Raw genomic sequence first — 24,266 nt, 5'->3', positions numbered from 1 at the left:
ACATTCCTAAAGTTTGCATTACTTAGGGGAAAAGGATGCATTTTTCCCAGTCATCATGGGCTCTGGGAGGTAGTTACGAGAATGCCCTCCCATTGGAGCTCCTTCATAGATCTTTCCTTTGCAGAAACCCAGTACTAGTTTCATCCGTCCACCCCAACATGCAGCACAATGGAGCCTTTTCTAGCATCTTCTGAGAGGAAACAAATATACATAAACATTTGCAGTAGTTAGGGGGCCTCTGGCACATATGAGCGTATGCAAGCACAGGCCACATTACGTGTGTAGTTTAATATTACTGCTATGTCCTTTAATAGAAGGTTTGATTTTATTTCATTTTGGCTCTCTTACCCAACTATTACACTGATTCAAGTCCTGGCAACAGAAAACAGCAAAGGAGAGTGCCTCTGGAGAACTTTGCACAAAGGGTGCATTTTTAGGTGCTATCGAGGTTTGCAATCATTTGAGGAATGTTAGTTAGGCAGATAAGGAAGCCTTTATTCAAGAAAAAGTGGGAACCTTTCAGCTGAAAGACTCTCAATGATGAACCCCCTGCAAATGTCAAAGGGGATACACTGAGCAGCCTAAAGCCTGAATATTTAACAGAACTCTATCTTTCCCTCCTTTACCTCTCTCTGGCCTCAGCCGGGGCGCCCAGGGCACTTGCTAATCCTGTACCCCCACCACATGTTTGGGGGTTGACTCTCCTCTCGGGCCTGAGCCCTTGGAGCCAAGGCTGCTCTTTTCCTCTCGCTCCCCAGCCACCTGGTAAAAAGGAAATGAAACCTCCTGGACCTTGAGCTTTAACCCGGCTGATTGTCCAAGGACATATTCCAAAAGGCAGGCAGGCTAGGGAAAAGCACTACTGGTGCCCCTGCCATATATGGCTAAGTTCTGTCTTGGCACGGTGGCGAGTGGGGGAAAACGCAGAGCTGGCAGGCCGGGTGGCAGTTTTGTGACTCATAGAAGCAGGTGGACAGTAGGTATGCCTCCCTCATACTATGCAAGGGCTCAGCAAAGTCTTGGGGCACCGTGGCGCCTGCAGCAAACCCAGACTGACTCAACCTTCTGGAAGGGCCGCACTTGCAAAAAGCTTCTCTGCCATAAAGGCCTAGGACCAGGCAGGGCTACAAAACATGCCCGCAACCCCCAGGCTCCACGGTGTCCACCACGTGGGCACCAAGGTGCTCTGCCTGAGCTCTGCCACACTTGGAATGCTCCCAAGGGCTTGGCTCCAAGATTTAGACAGGGCTTTGGTCAGAGGTGGCTTTGGGTCAACTGTACAAATAAACCTGTGTTTTTAACTGTGTGCAGAACTTTGACATCCAGCCTCATCGTCATGCTTCATATTCCTGGGTTTGGACCCTGCCTCTGCCACTTACTAGCTGGGTGAAACTGGGCTGATCACTTAACCTCTATGAGCCCAAGCTTTCTTCTGCATAATTTGAGGAGATGATGGTTTTTGAGGAGCCACTTTGCTGATGCACATGTAGTGTTTATCAGAGGACCAAGGCACCCCAAAAATAGCAGCTGCTCTTGTATTTATCCTTGGGAGGCCACACCCAGCACGATGAATCAGAATTGCCTGTGTACCTGGCTGCCTCGCCCAGGTCAGTGAGGCTCCAGGATTCTGATGACGGGGCCTGGGTGGGCCATGGCAAGAGGCCCCTTGTAAGTGCATCCTTAGGTGATTCTGCTGCACTCCGCTGTCAGGGTAGAATGGAATGGCTGGTGACAGACAACAGAGGATTCCCCTAGAAATAAGGATGTCCCACCAGTGCAGGAAACTGGGAGGAGGAATCATCCATACATCATACACAGGGCAGGGTGGCCCGGCTTTAATCCTAGGCCTTGGCGACCTCATTTCAACACTCCCTGACTCGCTGCCTCTTCCTCAGATTCCAATCATCCCGCCCCACCCAAGGGAGAGGCCTAGGGTCCTCTCCCAGTGGTTTTGCTCAGACCCAGCGGCCTGGCCCAGTGTTGTTCTGTGCTCCCAGGCAAGCATTTATTAACAGAGCCTTTGAAATGGGACCGAGGCAGAAGGCAAACCTCCCTGCAAGCAGAGTGAAGCATCCTGATTCATGGCATTCTAGTTCCACGTTTTGTGCCCTGCAGCATGTTAAACGGGGCTCCTGTGCCAGTTGGCGAGGTTTCTGAGATTTGGCCCCCAACCTCCAGAATGTGAATATGATACCCTTCTGAAGGGTCTGTGGTTTCCAGGCTGCATCCTAAGGACTTTCTAAATGTCCCTTTGCAGAGAATAACGCCAAGCATTCTCTTCTCAGGCTCCAGGGCATAAAGTTTCCAAGGCCTGAGCAAGTTTCCCGGTAACTGCACACCAGTTCACATCGGTCAGGCCTGGACCACTCGTTGCTCCCACCCGCGTAGCTATGAGCAAAGAGCCCACGGTCAGGCTCTATAAAATACTGGGGTAGGGGCACCTGGGTAGCTCAGTCAGTTAAGCGTACAACTTTGGCTCAGGCAATGATCTCACGGTTCGTTCGTTCGAGCCCTGCGTCTGACTCTGTGCTGACAGCTCGGAGCCTGGAGCCTGCTTCAGATTCTGTGTCTCCCTCTCTCTCTGCCCCTCCCCGGCTCGCTCTCCCTGTCTCTCAAAAAATGAAATGAAAAAAAAAATTTTTTTAAAATACTGGGGTAGGTCCCTCTGAAATCGGTAAGAAACTTTGCCTCTAGTACCCGTGAGTTTGTTCGTGTATTATAGTTGTGATTGAAAACAGCAATTCACAGATCACACTTGCAGGTTTAGCGCCTCTGGCAGGTTTCCCCTATTCTGATATCTGCTCCCTTCACAGTCCTCCCTGTTTCTCAGACAGCTTCCTGCTTCCTTCTCCTGGGGACCCTCTCTCTTCTGCTTCAGGGGGAGTGGAGCCCGTCCTCTGGCCCCACCAACTTATCTTGGGCTCCCAACGCAAATATGAGTTCTTTTCTCAAAGTCTGTTTCCCTCTCCTAGCATATGTCTAAACTCACCCAGAAAAGTAGTTAAAGTTTAGGAGATGGGTGATTTTCACAGCTTCACAGATTATTAACCACCACCAACTTCCTACTGAATATAGGAATAGTGTTTGGCAGGTCAATTAAATGGGGTATTTGTGGCCATTCCTAGAAAAAGTTGTGTACCAGGCCACTGGAGAACATCATCTCTTATTACAACATTCTTCTAACTCAGAGAAAAGTCAGATCAAAGTTACGGTTTCAACTTAAGGAGCCCCATGGAGGGACCCAGGGCTGAGATGCCTCCTGTCACTGCAAAAACGGCCCACTACTATTTGGTTGTGGAGAGAGAGGAGGTGTTTCCAGGAGCTGGAGGTCTAGCTGAGGAATTCCTCCTAACCTGCAGCTTCTCTGAATCTCCTCAACAGCTGGACCGAGAGAACAGGTATCTCTAACCATCTTTGTGCCTTGAGCGGGTTTTCTTTGCTCTTCCCTCAAAGGCAAGGATGTCTGTCTGTCTGTGCTACCACGTGGATAAAAAGTTTGCTTTATTCTTACTTTAAGAAAGCTTCCAAGGCAAACACCACCAGATATTTGTATGAAACCCTAGACTGCACACGTTGCTTTCGTGCGCAGCAGTCCGTGAAGCCTCACTACGATCCTGAAAGGTGTTATTACTATTTCATACTCATTTTATAGATGAGGCAACTGAAATTAGAAAAACTTGCTTCAAGTTAACCCTGCTCATAAGCCCCGAACCAGCTCATAAGCCTTTCATCCCGGAAGCCATGCTTCCTACTGCACCAAGGAAAGGATACAATTCCAGTTAATTTGATTCACAAACACTCAGGGCTAGGGTGACCTTGACACTGATGACCTGGAGTTGTGGGCTTGCTGACTGCTTTGTGTCTGTGCAACAGCCCTTCTGGTGCAGAAAGCATCTGTTTATCCGGTGTCCTGAAAAACAGGCCTCCCCTCTCCTTTCCGCAAGCTAAGCAAGAATGTTCTAGCTGTCACGACCAGGCAAGGACTGAGGTCAGCATCTGGAGATCCTGAGCCACCAGCCCTGCCTCTGCCTCCCTAAAGGGTAGAGGCCTGCACAGACCCCCAGTTTCATGAAACCCTGGCTATAGCTTCTGCAGCCTTGTTCACATTTTTACAGGAGCAAATCTGAATAAACATACATAATATTTAGTGATTCAAATAGTTGGCATTGGTTTTAAGGCTGTTGTTCATCTGAATTCTTAGGTTCCTAGAAATTCCTAGGAACAACATTTCCCATTAGGGAAAGAAGAGCATCTTAACCTTTGTCCAGAGGGGTCTGCTGCACGGAGAGGGTGGGGATGGAAAGTGTGTGAGGGAGCACACTTGGGGAAGCAGCAGCTGAATCACAAGGTCATCCTGGCCGGGCAAATAACTGAAGCACTGGACCGAAGCCAGTGTTCTGAGCAAATACACCCCTTGTGTCTATAATAAAAGAGCAGGTTAAAAAAAAAAAAAGGCTTCCATCTGATCTTCCTTCAACTATCAAAGTCTTAATGTCTTATCCTGGCTTGGCCCTTTATCAGTCCCCCTCATCTATTAACGGGGTGCAGGCAGCAATACTTAGCTCACAGGGTTGTTGGGAAGAGAAACAAGAGAGCCTATCAGTACGTAGCCTGTACACACAGATACTTAATAATGTTGGGTCCCTTGGTTCACTGACAAGACTGAAAATCATGCATTCGGGTGTGAAACAGGAGAAAAATTCACCCAGCAAAAGAGCAAAAGAAGAATGTCAAGGTAATATGATTGGGTAGCAACATGTTTCTAATATGGCCTTAGAGGAAGGACAGTCAGATCCGTAGAACAGTGTCTCTATCTCCTGAACACTTCTTTTAAATCAGAGCCTGCAGGCTGAATCCAGACTACTGATGTGTTTGATTGGGCCCCGCACAGGGTTAACTCAACTGTGTGTGTGTGTGTGGCGGGGGGGGGGGGGGGGGCGGGGGGGGGGGGTTAACTTTAAATTGTCAACATTTGAAAAACTGAGCTATCACTTTAAGACAAAGAAAGATTTCTGGAAAAATCAGAAAATTTTATAAAACTGGGCTGAATCTAAGTAGAGGCTGCTGCTTTAACATTTGCTGGCATACCTGCCCATCCCTCTATTTGAACTTGTGACATGGCCTTTGTACTATGCCTTGGACATTTAGTTCCAGGGACATACTCAAGGATTAGGGCAGGGGACTTGAGCTCACTCCTGCCCTTGTCACTGCCTAGTTCTGGGGCCCCAGGGAAGGACTCGCAACCCATGTAAGCCTCAATTTTCTCATGGGAAAAGGGGGGATAATAATACTTTCCTATTTCAAAGAGCTGTTAAGAGCATCAGATAACATAAGCATGTGAGTATAATAAATACGAAGAATACTTTTGCTGAGTGTTAAGTACCTATACCTTCTGATCACATCCCCTGAGAAGTACTCTAGGCACCTGCAGTCCCTGATGGTTGGCACTGAACAACTGCCCTACCTTCCTCCTGGGGCGCCCTACTGAACCGCCCTGATGGAAAGAAAAGTAACCCCCCATAACTCAGAATAAAGTGTATTTGGAGATAGGGCCTTTACAGACATGATTAAGTTAAATGAGCTTATTAGGGTGGACCCTGATCCAATATGACTGGTGTCCTTATAAGAAGAGGGAATTTAGGGAGCATCAGGATGGCTCAGTCAGTTAAGCATCCAACTCTTGATTTCAGTTCAGGTCATGATCTCACAGGTTTGTGGGTTCAAGCCCCACATCAAGGCTCTGTGTTCACAGTGCAGAGACCTTTTGGGATATTCTCTCTCTCTCTCTCTCTCTCTCTCTCCCTGTCCCTACCTTGCTTGCTTGCGCACGCTCTCCCTCTCAAATAAAAAAAAGAAAAAAGAAGAGGGAATTTAGAGACAGATGGGCACAGAGGGGAAGAACATGTGAAGATGCAGGGAGAAGACAGACATCTACGAGCCACGGCTCGTTCTCTTACAACTAGGGATCTGGAGGATGTGGGCTTCGCCAAAGGGATAGGGATGTGATCATCAGAGATCTGAAGGTGGAAGTGAGAAGGCCGGTGCTTGCGGCTTGGCTTATTTTCTGCTGGCAAGCAGGGCGGTGAGCAAGTTGCTCTTTGGGAGCATCCCAGCATGCAGTCGCTAGCGATGTGGTGCTAAGAACCTGTGTGGCTACAGCAGTCTCCCAATTCTCCACCTCCTGGGCCCCCGGGGCCAGTTCTGTGGTGATGTCTGGAAGCTGGTCCTGGTCGAGAAGTCAAGAACCAGTTGCTCCAGCCCTCCTACTGATTATACAAGCACCTCATCCCCTGTACGAAAGCCCATTCTGCTCGCACTGCCAAGCACGCTGCTTGTGGTAACTGAACCCTGACTGATACACAATTGTTAATCTGTTGTTTTGTAATCTGTAAATAACTTACAAAGGCTAGCTATGATTTCTATTATTATCATGCCATGATTGAACACATCAAACCCTAAGACCTGAAAACGTGGAGATGCAAGCCATAACATTCTCTTTCTCCTTCTCCCCAACCAGAGCTCACAGGCTGTAAGATCAAGAGTGGTGAACCTGTGACCAGCCCCATGTCCTGTCCTGTTCCTGTCCAGTTTTGAGAGCAAAGAGCAAAAAGAACAAGTTACCGGCCCATGGGGGAGAAAAATGAGAGGGCGTGATGAGGAAGGGCTGCATGGAACAGTGGAAAATGCCACCGCGGCTGGGGAAGACAGAGTGACTGGAGCTCTTCTAAGAGTTTATATGGGCTCAGAATGAGCAGAATGAAAAGGAGTAAGAACAGCATTCCCTCAAGACCTGAAGAGTGCGTCCTCTAAAAGTAGCATGCTTTTATACTTACAGACCCCTGCGAGGTCCTCATCTGGTATCTTTGATGAGTTCACTTTACCTGCCATCCAGCCACATGTCCCTGAATAATAATGATGATGGTGGTGACAATGTTACTGTTGTAGGTATAATGACAAAATGTGACAACTACCACCATTTATTATTATGTGCCTGGTAAGTGAATTCCATGAATCATTTCATTTAATCCTCTTAGAGACGAGTTCTTTTATCATTTCTGTTTTACAGATGAAACACAGAGAGGCCAAAAGAGTCTTGCTGAAGAGTATGCTGATTTATGTAGCAGAGCTGGGACTCAGGCCACCTGACTTCCAAGGTCATCCTCTGAATCATCACCCTATACTGCTTGTCTCTGGACATTAAGAGTACAAGGAAGGAATGGGAAGGAAGGGGGGGAACTGTCAGTCAGGAGCCCTGGACAAAAGAAGACATGACCTCCATTTAGGGCCCACTACTCATTTAGATAGGTGGTCTCCATAGCAATGACAGCAGGTGTTGAGAAAGTGGCCTTGGAAGAAGACTGAAGTGAAGAAGAATTGGTAGCTCTTCATTAAGAGAAGGACTGTCCCAGATTCTAGGTAAGGCTATTGCTAAAGACAGAGGATGATCCCATCATCCCTAGCGAAGCTGGTAGGAAGCCACGAGAATGAGCCAATCTGGGTAATAAATCCAGGAGAGAGCTGCAGAGCCTGAGTAGCGGGTTCCTAACTTCACTGTATATCTAGGACATCTGAGGCACTTATTAAAAAAAAAAATCTGATTCAATAGGTCTGCAGCAGGGCCCAAGAATCTGTATTTAAAGCTTCCCGTAGGGGTGCGTGGGTGGCGCAGTCGGTTAAGCGTCCGACTTCAGCCAGGTCACCATCTCGCGGTCCGTGGGTTCGAGCCCCGCGTCGGGCTCTGGGCTGATGGCTCGGAGCCTGGAGCCTGTTTCCGATTCTGTGTCTCCCTCTCTCTCTGCCCCTCCCCCGTTCATGCTCTGTCTCTCTCTGTCCCAAAAATAAAAAAAATTAAAAAAAAAATTGTTTAAAGCTTCCCGTGTAATTTTGATTTGGTCTTCCTGAGAAACACCAATAATGATTGCCAGAGTCTTGCCTCTTGGTTCTACTCACGTTTATTTTTGCCTGGGAATAAAATATGTCCATTTAAAAGAACGCCACTTCCTATCCATGTTTAACTTTCCAGGGTTCTGAACAAGCCCCGGAAAATACTAACTCCTTTTTAATGACCTGAACTTACAGGATTCAGTGCCCTTCAGCTTGAAATAGCTGTTATCATCTAACATAGTTCTTTGCTATAAAAGTCTAACTTTGTTTTCTGAACAGCCACTTCCTTCTGGAAAAGTTTCTCCTCTTAGTGATGCTAGACTATCCTGTTCTTGCTTGTCCAGTGATATTCCTTTCTACAGTACAGCTCCTTCCTCTGACTCAATTTTCTCAGGGGCTCCGTCCTGGAGGACTGATGTAGCAGAGTGAACAGGGCTTTGACAGATAAATTTGGATCCTGGCTCATCACTTACTACACCTCAAGTTGCTTCACTTCTCTGAACTTCAGTTTCCTCATCTGTAAAATAAGAAAGGATAATAATAGTACCTACTTCACAGGGTTGTTACCAGGAGGAAATGAAAGAACGTATATACATTACACAGCACCTGCCTGACCCACACTGGTCCTCAGTAGACGTTGATCTACCCTTATGACGTTAGCTATGACCAACGCACTTCACATACAATGCTTTGCCACAATCTCAATGTCTTAAATGAAAGCCTGTTTAAATTTACATGCAGGGCACCTGGGTGGCTCAGTCAGTTGAGCATCCAGCTCTTGATTTCGGCTCAGGTCATGATCTCACAGTTTGTGGGGTTAGGCCCCACGTTGGGCTCTGTGCTGACAGTGCAGAGCCTGCTTGGGATTCTCTCCCTCCCTCCCTCTCTCTGTCCCTCCCCTGCTCACTCTTGCTCAAAAAATAAACACTAAAAAATTAAAAAAAAATTTACATGCAAAATGGTGCCCAGTTGCTTTAAACACAACACGTGGAAAACCCAGTGAAACACCACTGCCTGCCTCCAACCTTGCTGGTGTCCCTTTCTCTATGAGTGACACCACCACTGTCCTGGTCACTGAAGCATCCCCTTTTGCCTTCTCCTAATTCCTTAGACCAAATGTTATCCAATAGAAATGTGAGCCACATATGTGATTATTTAAAGTTATTACTAGTAGCCACATGAAAAAAAGAAAAAAGTGACATTTTGATATCTTCTTTAGATGAATATGACCAAAATTGAAATGTAATCCATGTAAAAAATTACTGAGATGTTTTACTTTTTTTTTGGTACTAAATATTTAAAACCCGGTCTGCATTTTACAGATACAGCACATCTTGATTTGGACTGGCTGCACTTGAAGTATTCGTGAGTCACACAGTGGCTGCCTCACCAGACAGTGCATCCTCAGACCCTGTCACTTCACAAATTCTCTTGATCCCTATGTTTTGACAAACCCCTTATTTTTATTCTTCCCTATTCTCCCCACTGCTATTTGACCTCTGTCTTGGCTCCCAGCACCTCATGTTAGGGCCACTGTATCAGCCCCATAACAGGACTCATGCCTCTCGTCTTTCTTTCTCCGATCTAATCTATCCTGACCAGTATATGCACAGATACAATGGCACTGTCAATTTATTTCCCCTGGTCTCAGAAGAGGATTCTCCAGTCCCCCCAGAAGAGTCCAAAGGGCTCAGCTTTGCAATCCAGATCCTCTCTAATATTTCTGCCACCATAATAAAAACCTTCTCATCGCCAATGAAGGAACTGAGCCATTGAGAAGTTAAGTGTATGCCTCGTATCAAACAGCTAGCAAGCTGCCTGGGTGGGATGTGAGCCCAGGCAGTCTGATTCCAGAGGCCAGGCCCAGAAGCTTCATTGCGATGCTGCTTTAGTGCCAGGGAGCTGTCACCACACTCCCCATTTTTCTTGTGGGCTGTGTTTACAAGTCCTCTTGCAAGTATCTGAGCAAGTTCTCTGCCTGCTTCTCTTGGCCTATTTAAATTCTCTCTTTTGGGGGCACCTGGGTGGCTCAGCCAGTTGACTGCCGACTTTGGCTCAGGTCATGATCTCACGGTTCGTGGGTTTGAGCCCCGCGTCGGGCTCTGTGCTGACACAGCAGAGCCTGGAGCCTGCTTTGGATTCTGTGTCTCCCTCTCTCTTTGTTCCTCCCCCACTCATGCTCTCTCTCTCTCTCAAAATAAACATTAAAAAATAAAATAAAATAAATTCTCTCTTCTTTTAGGCCCTAGTTCACATTTTTATCTCTTCTAGGAAGGCCTCTCTGCTTTTGCTTACGGTAATTTATTCCCTTTACGAATTCCTGCTAAATGCTTAAAGCTTAAGAGTTCAAGGACCCATAGGGGATGGCCCAGGCACGAGAGACGCAGGGAGCAGGAGCTGTGTGTGTACTTATGTTTACTCTTTCTGAAGGAAGACATATGTATAGCTCTCATCCAGCAGTTTTATTTTGGTGCTAATGATATGGCAGCTAATGCTTATTGTTATGTAACTGACTTTGTATGTACGAATATTGTCTTCCCACCAGACTGTGGGAAGTTTAGCTGAATAATAATAGTATACCAGGAACATTTATTCATTACTTATTCTGTGCTAGGTACTATTTAAAAATACTCTATACCGTTATTAGTTCATTTACTATCATCTGCAACCGTAAGAGCTCAGTTTTATCATATCTGTCAAGACTAAAGCTTACGTTAAATAATTTGCTCAAGATCAGATAGCTAGTAAGTGGTAGAGACAGAATTTGAACTCAGATCTCTCTTACTTCAAAGCCACACCCTTAACCAGACAGGTGAGTTATCGCATGCCATCTTCTCTGTCACACTGACTAATGCAGAGAATGGGGCCTTAATAAACAGTTGGGTAAGATGTAGCCACCAACACATCAGCCAGTGAACGTCTCACTCTGGGGTGTTTGTGTCGGGTGTTTGTTTTCTTAGAAACAGGATACACCCTGCTGCTCCTTCCCACAAGTATCCCACAAAATACAGACTGTTCCAAGCCAAAGGTTACCCACCTGTTTGGTTCCCTTCACAGCTTTGAGAAGCCTGGGTGGAGTCCCAGGGACTTGACGGGGTCAAGCTGCCTGTGAAACATTCACCTTCAGCATGGGCTGGCCACTTGTGTAGCACCCAGATTCTGAGGGCAGTGCTGATTGCTTTGTACCCCATACTGTGCCCAAACAGGTTTTCAGCCAGTGAAGGGGGGCCGTAGGGCGCAGCTCTGTGATGGTGACCTACAGGGGTGCAGGACCCAGCCCCTTAGGCTATATGTCAGGCCAGGATCCAGCAGAAGCATGTGTTTGCAGTCAACAATGAGTATGACCTTTGCAAACAAGTTTTCCTCTCTACCTAACATAGCAAGACAGCTTGAGAAATGATTTGCTCATATTTGCATGGTTGGCTTAAGGGGCAGCTGGCAATCTTGTCTGTTAATAAATACATGGATGAATTCTATAATTATTTAATATTCAACACAAAAGCTAACAGTTACAGAGTGATTTTCTGTGCCAGGCACTGTTATGGGCTTTATTTAAAGTCATTTTATTTACTCTGAAAAAGAACTTATTATTTCATTAACTAATTTTTAAATTTTAAAACAATATGCTGCTAGTAAAAATTTTAAGCAACAAATTTACCCAAAGAGCATACAACAAAAATTAGCTGTCCTACTCTAGACTACATGAGGTGGTCACTGTTATCAGTTCCTCATGTCGTCTTCTGAAGACATGTGATGCATACACAAGCATGATTATTTAATATCTCTCTTAAAAAACACCAACGGGAGCATGCTATATGCATGGCTCTGTAGCCTGTTTATTTTATTTTATTTTTAATTTTTTTTAATGTTTTTTAATTTATTTTTGAGACAGGGAGAGACAGAGCATGAACAGGGGAGGGTCAGAGAGAGGGAGACACAGAATCTGAAACAGGCTCCAGGCTCTGAGCTGTCAGCACAGAGCCTGACGTGGGGCTCGAACTCACGGACCGAGAGATCATGACCTGAGCCGAAGTCGGCCGCTTAATCGACTGAGCCACCCAGGTGCCCCTATTTTATTTTTTAACTACCACTCTATTCTGGAGATCATGATGAGGGTGGGATTATTAACCACTTTCCCAATGAGGAAACCAAAGCTCTCTGGGATACCTTGCGGGTAAGTGCCAGGGCTGAAATGAACCCTGGTGTTCCTAACCATCACTGCACACTGCAGCCACCTGCAGGTCCTGTGTGAGGAGCTTGCTGGGGCTGGAAAGCGGAAGTGGGAATGATGAGAGAAGCAGAAGACAAATCTCCTGCCTTAAAAGGACTCACTGTTTGGGGGGGGGGGGGCGGGGGGCAGCAAACGATGTTATATGAAGTGAGAGAATGATTTCCAAACAACATAAGAACATATTCGAGATACAGTTCCCTGGTACCCTGAGGTGCTAATAAGCATTTGTGAAGGGAAGCAGTCTCAGAGCGGGGAGTGGCCCCAGTGGAGAAGTCCCCATAGACTGGTTAGTCTCCACACCAGCAGACAGCAACATCGTCACTGGGAACTTCTTAGAAATGAGGATTCTTGGGCCACTTGGGTGGCTCAGTTGGTTAAGTGTCCAACTCTTAATTTCAGCTCAGGTCATGATCTCATGGTTCATGGGATTGAGACCCATGTTGGGCTCCATGCTAACAGCACGGAGACTGCTTGGGATTCTCTCTAACCGCGCCCCCCCCCCCCCCCCCCCCCCCGCTTCCCCACTCGTGCACATGTGGGGGCATGCTCTCTCTTGTGTTCTCTCAAAATAAATAAACAAACATTAAAAAAAAAAAAAAAAAGGAAATGAGGATTCTCAACCCCCCACCTGGACCTCCTGATTCAGACACTCTGGAGGGGTGGGGTGTCCCAAGCAGTCTGTAGTTTGACAAGCCCACCAGGTGGTTCAGATGCTCCCTAATGAAGAACCACTATGTTAGGAGGAGGTGATTTCTGAATTAGAACTTTTTAAACTGGAGCAGAATCCAGCTTTTAAATAAATCAACAATTGGTCGATTTAAACCAAGCCTGGTCCATATCCCTGGCATTATCCTAGGACTAAACAGGCACACAGCCTTCATGTTGAGGAAGTTATTCCTGGCAAAGTACACAGGCCCAAAGCTGTCAAAGGAAGGGGGCATACATTCCAAACAAACTCTGACCTGTAATGTTGTCTGTGGCCTTTTTGATACCCACACCCAGAGAACTTGTACCTTCCTTTCCATATGTCTGTGACCAACTGGGAGTCCTTCCCATCAGCCTTCCTGGACCCCCTACCACCTGCCCTAGCTGAGCAGGGATGGAGGTGATCTACATTGGGATCCCTTGCCCAGGACATTCTCTACAACATAGCTGTTCTACCCTCAAAAGCAGAAGAACAGAGATATTTTGGATTCTGGTCATAAAGGCCTAGCATCTGATCTACTTTAAGCAAAGGACATGCTTTCTGATATTGCTAAGCAGACAGACGTTCACTTGCTTGCCTGCAGTCCATTTGGACAAATCACTGACTGAAAGCGAAGAAACAGGCAAGTGCTGCTGCATCCATTTTAGATTAAGAGGCAACCAGGCAGCTGTTTTATTGCTTTGAAGGGGCCAGGTGCTTGGAGGCACTGGAGGAGCAGGGTCAAAGAGAAGGCTGACAAGAGTCTACAGTCACGGTGGGGGCTATGCCGCCTAACAAACAAGGCATGTAGCATATACCAGACCGATAGTTAAAAGGCTTAGGACTCCCAACAGGATAGAGGAAGTCTTGGGGAAAATAAGGAATAAAAGGCCAATAAAGCAAGACAAAGGTAAGCATAGGAGCTTGGGGCAGCAGAGAGGTGTGTGAAGGATACATTTCTTTTTTTTTTTTTTTAAATTTTTTTTTTTTTTAACATTTATTTATTTTTGAGACAGAGAGAGACAGAGCATGAACGGGGGAGGGTCAGAGAGAGAGGGAGACACAGAATCCGAAACAGGCTCCAGGCTCTGAGCAGTCAGCACAGAGCCCGACGCGGGGCCCGAACTCACAGACCGTGAGATCGTGACCTGAGCCGAAGTCGGGCGCTTAACCGACTGAGCCACCCAGGCGCCCCTGAAGGATACATTTCTTAAACGAATCAATCCTTGAAGGGAAGGAACTGGGTAGGTGGTAGCCAAGGAGTGAAGAGAATTTCAGAATGGATATGGAGGGAGCAGCAGAAAGTAGGTTAAAGCTGACTCTGTTATGTGAAAATGGGAGCCCCACAGGTTTCTGAGCAGAAGTGACAGACTTAGGGAGTATTAACAGAAAAAGAACTGAGCAACATTGGATGGAACAGAACTGGGAGACAGAGAAAGACAAGATAGACTATTTCCATGGGAGGCCTAGGGACAGGCAATACGGTAAAGAGCCCAGGCTTTGGGGTCAGATGGAAGTGGGTTCAAATCTGGGCTGTGTCACTTAGTGTTGCAGGATGTTGAATGAATGATTTAGCCTCACTGAACTCTTAGGTTCTCTGCCTGTAAAATGGGATAAACAAGAGTGCCTACCTCTCAGGACTGTAATGATTAAATGCAATCCTACAAAAAAAGAGCCTGGCACAGGCTCTGTCCCCGTCATTACTGTTCCTAGGACTTCATCAAACAGATGAAGGTGACTGGAACGCAAAGAAAGAGCTGGATCCAAGAGCTAGGAGACATTAATAATGAACAAGACTTCCTTCTTGGGGTTGAATGGGGACTGACAGCCCAGAAGTGGTGGTTTAGCACCACACCGGAGGGAGGGCCTGAAGAAAAGAGCGGGAAGCTTCCTGGGGTCTTCCTCACATGGGTGTGGACAAAAAGGGCAGATTCAAAGGAGCAGAGAGGGGGCCAAGGGGGCTGCCAGGACAGGGTGACACTGGCAGGGACAGCTAAGAGGAGAGAGGAATGTTGGGGAGAAGGGCAGAAGTTAATGCTATATAGATATGCTTGCTTAAAAATACATTATACCCAGAAAACATACTAGAAGGATATATATTCTAAAATGTAGCTATTGTTAGGTGGTGAGAACTGGGGGATTTTGAGAATTGCTTTTATGCACTCCTGCAGTTTGTAAGTTTTTACTTTTTTGGTCTCACCAGCTACCACGTCTATAGCACGTTGTATGCTTGCCAAGTGTTGTTCTAACACCTTTACAGATACTAACTCTCTTACTCCTGAAAACAATGCTATGGGGTTATTACTATTGCTTTCCTCAGTTCAGGAGTAGATGCAGAGGAGCTGGTACTCCGATTTCAGCAGCCTGGTTCCAGAGTTTGTGCTTGCATCCACATGTCATATTTTTACAATCTATATCTATATCTAATCTCTATCTCTATCTCTATCTCTATCTCTATCTCTATCTCTATCTCTATCTCTATCTCTATCTCTATCTCTATCTATCTCAATCAATCCCAACATTTGTAACTCACAAAACCAGGAGGAGGGCCAGTCATTAGCCACTTTGGGGGGGGGGGGCGGGGTTGTGTACAGGAAGGAAGGAGTGACCATAGCTCATAGGACTGGGTGGTTAAGGGGTTCCTGGGGACCCCTGGGTGAGCTTTCCAGAGCACAAAGTGAACGCAGGTCAAATGAGAAGGGGCACAAGAGAGAACTGTTAATCCAAGAACTCAGGTGGTTGAGTGTCAGGAATATTTAGAGAAGTGGCAGTGTAGTGAAGACAAGGAACTTGACGGGAACTCTGAGGGGTGGGAGGATTGTTTCAAGAGATGGCTGTCATCTGAGCATTTTCAAAAAGCGGAGGAGGAGCGTTGAGCAACCAGGGAGAGTGTGAGGAGGCTAGAGAGGTTAAGTAAGGGCCAGAAAGCATGGGCTCAGGTTGGAGCTCCAGGATGATGAAGGAGGCCTGGAAGACACAGAGGTGGAAAAGCAGGGAGGCAGGCACCCAGCAGCTCAGGCCAGAAGGCAGCTTATAGGTGGGAAGCAGAAAGAAACCAAGCAGAGGTGCACGCAAACAACATGCACGGATCTCTCAGACATCACACTGAGCAAAGGAAGCCAGGCACAAAGAGCCCTTGCTGTCTAATTCCATGCATAGCAAGTCCAGGGAATTTTCTCAGCATCAAGCATCACCATTAAGAAAAACCCCAGTTGGGGTTCCTGGGTGGCTCAGTCGGTTGAGCATCCCACTATTGATTTCAGTTCAGGTCATGGTGCCAGCATTGTGGGATCAAGTCCCACGTCAGGCTCTGCACTAAGCACGCAACCTGCTTAAGATTCTCTTTCTCCCTCTACTCCTCTCCTCTGCTCATGCTTGCTCTCTCTAGTGCTCTCTTTCTCTCAAATTAAAGAAAAATCCCAGGGGCGCCTGGGTGGCGCAGTCGGTTAAGCATCCGACTTCAGCCAGGTCACGATGTCGCGGTCCGTGAGTTCGAGCCCCGCGTCAGGCTCTGGGCTGATGGCTCGGAGCCTGGAGCCTGTTTCCGATTCTGTCTCCCTCTCTCTCTGCCCCTCCCCCGTTCATGCTCTCTCTCTGTCCCAAAAATAAATAAAAAACGTTGAAAAAAAAAAATTAAAAAAAAAAAAAAAAGAAAAATCCCAATTGCATGTAATCACTTTAGTGTTATTTTATGGAATTAAAGACAAGTGTTATTAGAGACTTTGTCAGGTCATTTCATGGGCAAAGTTGAATTAGATCTCTCAGGACAGAAAAAAAGGTTCAGGGCAAAACAAATGTGATAGAAACTAGGCGAGTGGGGAGAGTGGGGGAGGGGATGGAGGAAGCAGGACTGGCCATTTGACAATCGCAGGCTGATTGCTGAAGTTGAGTGATGGGCACACAGAATTCATTCTATTTTTGTATTGGTTTGTATAGGTTTGAAAATTTCAAGAATTAAAGGTTAAAAGTAAAATTCAACGATCCTAAATACTTCACAACCTGTAACACAATAATAATAAGCACTAGACGATGAGCCCTGGCATTAAAGAATGGAAGATACGTTAATTATTATCTACCATTTCCTCCTCCAGATCATGATATAGCAAGTATGTCCAATGTCCACAGTGTGGAGGAAGTAACTGCCTATTAAGGAGGCACACAGGGGCCTAAAACAGCCACAATCTGGGCCCTTTGCCCACTTTACACAGTGCTCAGGCTCTGGGTCACAGATGCCGGTGTTAACCAGCCAGGAAGTGCTTCTCCCTGCATTCACCCACACACACACACACACACAAAAAGGCCGTGGTCCACATGCCCATAACCATAATGCCACAAGACAAAATAGGATTCTTACTTTTCCTTTCCTCTTTCATCTCACCTTCCGTTAACTGTATAGCAGGAAACATGTCCTACCTCCTTTCCAACATGTCCGGACTTGATAACCGCTTTGAGGAAAAGCAAAATCTACGGGATTCCCAGGGTGACCAGCAAGATGAACATCTGGGCTGGCCCTCACAGTTCAAAGTACTTGTTATTTTGTATGCAGGTTCCTCAAAACATTAAAAATAGAAGTAACACACAATCCAGTAATTCTACTACTGGGTATTTACCTAAAGAAAACGAAAACACTAATTTGAAAAGATGTATGCACCCCTATGTTTTCTGAAGCATTATTTATTACAGCCAAGATATGGAAGCGGCCTAGGTGCCCACAGAGAGATGAATGGGTATAGATGTTGTCTATACATACAATGGAATATTATTCAGTCACAAAGAGAGAATGAAATCTTACCATTTGCAACAACACGAATGGACCTACAGGGTATTTTGTTAAGTGAAGTAAGTCATTGGCCTTGGCAGGAAGTGACAGCTTTGCAATTTTTCCTCTTCATAATTTAGGAAACGAAAGGGATGATGTAGTCCTGGGGCCGGGCACAGAGCAGGAACTCAATAACTACTTTACCATAAGTGGTAAATGATAAATAATAAATGATGACACAAGGATCTGTGGCAGTATCGTAGGTGAGTGGTAAGGGCCTGAACCCCGTGTATGAACATCAGAATTTCTCAAATAAATGGAATCATGTCACATGACAAAAGGATTCCTTCAGAGGGGCGCCTGGGTGGCTCAGTCACACTTAAGCATCCAACTCTTGATTTCGGCTCAGGTCATGGTCTCAAGGTTTGTGAGTTCGAGCCCTGTGTCAGGCTCTTCACTGACAGTGTGGAACCTGCTTGAGAGGCTCTCTCTGCCCCTCCCCTGCATGCATTCTCTCTCTCTCTCTCTCTCTCTCTCTCTCTCTCTCTCTCTCTCTCACACACACACACACACACACACACACACACTCTCTCTCAATAAATAAATAAATAAATAAATAAATATTTTAACAAACAAAAAACACAAAGGATTCCTTCAGATAATACTTTCCCAGATGCATTATCTACTGGACCAAGAGGTTAAGTCAGAGAAACTCATTGTTTAGCTCTGATTCTAATTAAATATCAATTAGGAACCATACTAAACATCCCTGAACTATAATGTAACATTTTATACAACTGCTTCTCTGCCTTGAGTACAGTTCTACTTGGTTTCCAAAATACAGTACTAGTGTGTATATGGTCCTCCTTCCTGTACGTGTGAAAGGGAGGGTGGTATTGACTTTGCTTTTAGGAGACCTGTGACCCTTGGTTTAGGAGACCTGTGACCCCTTAAGGATAGATACAGGAAAGTAAAATTCTGCTGTTGCAAGCCTTGGGAAGAAAGAAGTAGCCCCAAATGCCTCCGCTGCTTAAATTCACCTGCACAGGTCAGTTACTTAAAGTGGAGGGAGGGAAGGCTGCTTCCCAAGGGTAATTCATTTTATGAGCTGCCTTGGGCATAATATATGATTTCAAGCAAATCCTAACAGTTCATACAGCAATATCAATACTTTTTATTCATTCATGTATTTAACTGTAAAGTTACTTAAACTTTTCTAACACTTAATGAATCCAGGGATTAAACTCCTGAGAGAGATCACAGGAGATCAGCATTCAGTTGTCTGTGGCCAAATATGAGTTCTAGAAGGTTGAGTTGATTCTATCAAAAGTTTGTCCTTGGGATATTTTCAGAAGCGCATGAGATTCTTTGGAACACTTTTATAAAGAGTGTAAGTCAAAATAAACAGCACGTGTTTATATTACAGAGAAATCCAAGTCTTACACGCATCCAAGAAATCCACGCATCCAAGTCTTACAAACAGCTATCGCCTGTCAGTGTCAACATTTAAAAACGAACAGACTCAGTGACCACATGACCACTGGAGGCCTGTGCTTTCCCTCACAAATGAAAGCCATACCAAGCTCAGTTCTGGGAAAACACACTTAAGTGTCACATGCAGATAGGGCCACGTGTTTGTATATTACTTCTGCCTTTACCCAATGTAGAATCTGATATTCTATTTCTAATGTAGTAAGCCTGATATAACAATAATGCTATTAAAAGACTGCAATTTATAAAGTGCCTTCTTGTATACTGTCTATATTAGATGGGGTCAATTAACGACTGAATTGTATTTTAATTTCTACTAATGGACTTGTGAACTGCTTGAATTTAGCTTACAAATTTATGCAGTTAATAAGATATTTTTGTAGATAATTGGTAAAATATTGGAATTCTTTTACCTCATGAGACTTCTGTTTCTTGGTAACCTGTCAGGTGCTTCCCCTCTTAATATGTAGTGTATTTCCACTTTTAATATATACATGCTTCTTTTTCATTGTTATTATTTTTTAAATGTTTTATTTGAGAGAGTGTAAGTGGGGGAGGGTTAGAGAGAGGGGGACAGAGGATATGAAGAGGGCTCTGTGCTGACAGTAATGAGCCCAACACGGGGTTGAACACCAGAACCTCGAGATCATGACCTGAGCCGAAGTCGGACGCTCAACCAACTGAGCCACCCGGGCACCCTCACATACTTCTTAAATGGAGGAAGGATTGGTTTTTCCTCTCTTAAATATAACCCAGTTGATGACATTTTCTTAGAAGCAGATTATACCTGCACTTAAGAGGTAATGTGGAGCAAAAGGCAGAAACCACAAAGTGACTAGAAACTGAATTTCTAACAGGGCTGCCTTTCAGAATCACCTGGGCAGCTTGTTCAATGCACCTGCATTCCTAACCTCACTCCCAAACCTCCAGAATCCAAATATCAGGGGTAGGTCCTGGCAAAAGCTCCGGGTGATGTGCATGTGTATTCTAGGGGAAGAGCCACAGGACTTGAACGTTGTAGCAGGGCTATTAAGGTACAATGCCCGGGTCTCCCTCATGGCTCTGCCTGAATTAAGCTGGTGGCCTTGGACAAGTCACTTCCTCTTTCTGGGCCTCTGCTTCCTCATCCTTAAAAAGGGAGAACAATACAAGTGCTCTGTGCCTCTTCTATGCATCTTTCTTTCTTTTGTAATTTTTAAATCTGAGTACACAGTTACATTAGCTTCAGGCACACAACATAGTGATTCAAATTCTCTATGCTACGCTCACATGTGTCTGTCACCACTCGCTATCACAATACCATTGAGAATATTCCCTATGCTGTACCTTTCATCCTGTGACTCATTCATCCCAGAACTGGAAGCCTGTATCTCCCGCTCCCCTTCACCCATTTTGCCCTCCCCCAACCCCCTGCCCTCTGGCAACCATCAGTTTGTTCTCTGTATTTATAGGTCTGATTCTGCTTTTTATTTGTTTATTCATATTTTTTTAGATTCCTTTCCTGCTCTTCAGAACTACCCAGACCACTGGTTTAAGCTCTTAATATTTACCTATTATCATAATGACCAATGACCAAAGCAGGGACTATATGTGCCACTAAAGTCGACTGGGAAGGAGACAGAGCTGCATCTAGTGCCCTGAAAGTATTACGCACGTTGTGGGGGGGGGGGGGGGGGTCAGTACAGAGCTACTCCTGAAGCCTCCAAGACATTACAATTGGGGACCGGCCTAAGTGAGGGAGGGGCAGCACAGCTTTCCCACCAAGTGGGTTTTAAAGCTAGCAAGCATACAGGAAAGAAAATAGTGTCTATAGGCATTTAAAATTAAAGCCACGCCCACAAATACAGTAAGTTCTCTTTTAGCCTGGATGTTCTGGGAAAGGGTATCAGAGTAAACTGAAATTTCTGGTTACCATGTGCAAGGGCACACTGTTGCCAGTTTTCAAAGATAACAGCACAATATGCACATAACCTTGAATATAACTGGTGGTTAAGAAGACACTTCCGTGAAATTTCATGATTCTAGATAAAGCTGAAGAACTCTTTGGACAAGTCCATTTTCTGGCACTGACACTGCTGGACTGTCCCACCCTCCTGACTTGTCTCCTGTCCTCTCTGGTTACATCTTCATGTCTCTGATCGCCTTCTGTCTCCAGGCTGACATCTTCCCCTGTCGGAGTCCTTGAAGATTGTGCCTGAGTGCCTGTTTTTCCTCTCTCCAATCTCTTTTTCATCTGCTCCCAAGGGCTGGCAGAGGCTCTTACATCTATATCTGGCCCTACACCTGTCTGCAGGAACCCCATCCAGATAGCCTTGCCTGCTCCTAAAACTCACCAGAAGTCGGACTCCCCCTCTTTGACACAGGGGGTCCTTCATTGGATTTGGCTTCTCAATCTCCCTGCTAATACAACAGCCTTTATTATAGTTATCTAGACTCAGGACATTGTCTCAGCAACAATCTCCTTGTTCCTTGACATCCAGTGAGGTGACGCGTCCTACATGTTCTATTTTCCAGTCCACATTTCTCCCCCTGGTGGCCCTGCCATTGACCTTTTGGTCAGGCCCTCCCTTGATGTGTGCTGGGAGAGGACAGTAGTGGCCCTGGCGTTCTTGGTTTCCCTGAGTTTTCCCCCAACAGCTGTGCACCTGTCAGATGGCTGGTGGTGGGCCAGCAATCCTAGATAATGGCAAAAGCTAATCAACAGATAAGAGCTCTCCTGCTCTGCTAGAGGGTGGTTGGGAATGAACAGCCTGAAGCACTACCACAACTCAACCTTCCCTTCTCCCTCCCCTGGCGCAGCGCCCAGAAAGGGACTCTGCAGATTCCCAGGGCTCTTTGAAACACAATTCGAAACCAGTGCTCTGGGCCATCAAAGATACCACAGCCAGATAAATCTAAAATTCAGCTCCAGTCATAAGATGTTCCTTAAAAACCATCAACTGGTTGGTGGGCATGTAAATTATGGCAGTATTCACTTGGGCAGAACACTTACACATTGCCATTCTAGTCCTAGGTGAATACCAACAGAAATGTGTTCAAAAAAAGACACGCATTAAGGTGTTCAGAGCAACACCATTCATAACAGTCCCCAATGGAAACTGCCCAAATGACCAAAACCGGAGAATAGTAACTCACTCGATGGAATACTCTACAGCAAATGACAACAAACAAGATTCAAATACATGAAGCAATATGGATGAATCTCACAAACATAACGTTAACTGAAAGCCAGATTCTTAAAAGAATATATGCCATAGGTGTCCATTAAGTACAAAAATGGGGGGAAACTAATCTATGCTGTTAGACATCAGGCTAGGGGTTACTTTTGAAGGAGAAGGTGGCAAAGGGGGCACTAAGGGGCTTTTCTAAGTGCTGGCTACATGTGTGTGTTCAGCCACAGACATGGGTGGGGGGGGGCGGATTATGCTTATGATCTGGGTAAGTAGCTGTATGAGATTATACTTCAATAAAGTTAAAACAAACAAAACCATCACCTGCCCCAATGAACTGTTGAACCAAACACAACTTTCACTGTGACTGAGAACCCCATTACAATATGGCTCTAATTCACCTTTCTTGTCTTTTCTCAACTTTTTTTTTTTTTTTTGCTTTGGGGATTCTTTGCCTCTAGAGGGTCCAGGTACTCTCTGTGAAATGCTGTGGGTATGTATATTTTCTGGGGAAAGGGTCTATAGCATTGATCCAAGGGGCCACACAATCCAAGAGGAAAAGACAAACCATCCTACTTGTAGCAACCCAAGTGAGCTCTGAAACTGAATGCTGTGACTTACTCTGTTAGTTTCAGAAAGCCCTGGACCCTCCCACCTTCCCCTGTTGAGATTCCACCCCTGCTTTCAAGTCATGTCAGGTTACCTCTACTACCAGGTCTCTGATGATCCTCTACCCCAAAACTACCCTGTCCCTCTCTCCCACAACTGTTTACCAGGGTCTGTTCTGATCCTCCCCCAAGCACAAGCATGTACAAATAAACAAATCCTCAAGGAGCTTTCAATCCAGTAGAGGGGAAACAGATGTATCCACAAATAACTGTAAGCAGAAAAGTATCAGAACAGAGAGAGGTCAGTCCAAGGAGAGTTCAGGTTACAGAGGGATTCCTTCTGGTTGGGGGAAATCTGGGCAGGCTTTGTGGAAGAGGTGACACAGCTTTGCATGATTCAGAGCTGAGAGGGGAGGGCATTCTGAACAGAGGGGCAAATGCTAGAGCCATGAAAGCCCTGATCCTGTGCAGGGAAGGTCAGGTATCTATCCCAGAGCAGAGACATTATGAAGAGGAGTTAGAAGGGGTGTGAGATGGGGGTCAAAAGGTTGGCTGCCAGGCTCTTAAGTTTGAACTTTTATGCTGTAGGCAACTGAGAGCCACTGAAAAATTTTTGAGCAGGGAATGATCTGATCAGAGATGTGCCTCCTTGTTATGTCAGATGGATCCAGATGGTCTGCTCTTCCTCTAAGGGTCTAAAACACATTGTTCTGTGTTCTGTTTGTGTGGCATTGAACTGCCTCTTGCTTTGTAATGTGGTTATTTGGGTGCTTCATTTCTGTGCTCCCCACCCCTACAGGACTTAAGCTAATGGAAGACAAAACTGGTTTTAGTGCTAGCATATGGTCTTACACGTGGTAGCACTCAATAAACATTTACTTAACAAATCAATGTGCAAGGTCTACTTAAAATGGTTTTCGAATGAATGAGGAAAGAAAGTGGGAAAATGGGAAAGAAAAGACACACAAATGAGCTGGCCAGTTCAGGTGCTCCATTCAACCTTAAGATTTGAATTCTATGCCTAAATGCCTTCACTATTCTGAATGACTGACATCTGAAGGAAAACTCCACAATCACAAAGGAGAATGTTTAAGTTTCCTCAAGGCCCTTCAGGAAGTGCACGTGGGGAGTGGAATCTCACCCTATGTTCTTAAATGAATGCTGACAATCCTCTAGGGAGGCCCTCAGAATCAAAGGGACTCTTCTCTCAGGAGAGTCTGGCTAAATGCTGAGCCCCTAGCACATGGAAGCTGGGAGTGTGGGGAAAAGAAACAGACTGTTCCACCTCTCGGGTCCTTATCTGTAAAAAAGGAATTTCTGGGACAGCAGATACTCTGAATGCTGCAAAGAAAGGGGCTCTGCCTGCAAATCAAAACAGAAAGAGAAATCAACCCAGACACTGCAGGTGCCCTAACACAGTACTGCTCATAATACGTCT

The 24,266-nt window shown here is 45.6% G+C and overlaps 1 protein-coding gene across 3 annotated transcripts in view; it reads right to left on the bottom strand.

The window, feature by feature from the left end:
• Window positions 1-24,266, bottom strand: part of GNG12 (G protein subunit gamma 12) — a 128,598-nt gene that overhangs the window by 5,723 nt on the left and 98,609 nt on the right. The gene's annotated exons all lie outside the window — the stretch shown is intronic.

The sequence above is a fragment of the Neofelis nebulosa genome, chromosome 2, assembly GCF_028018385.1.
Source record: "Neofelis nebulosa isolate mNeoNeb1 chromosome 2, mNeoNeb1.pri, whole genome shotgun sequence".
Taxonomy (NCBI): Eukaryota; Metazoa; Chordata; class Mammalia; order Carnivora; family Felidae; genus Neofelis; species Neofelis nebulosa.
The sequence above is the reverse complement of the archived record's forward strand: the minus strand, read 5'-3'. Positions and strand labels throughout refer to the sequence as shown.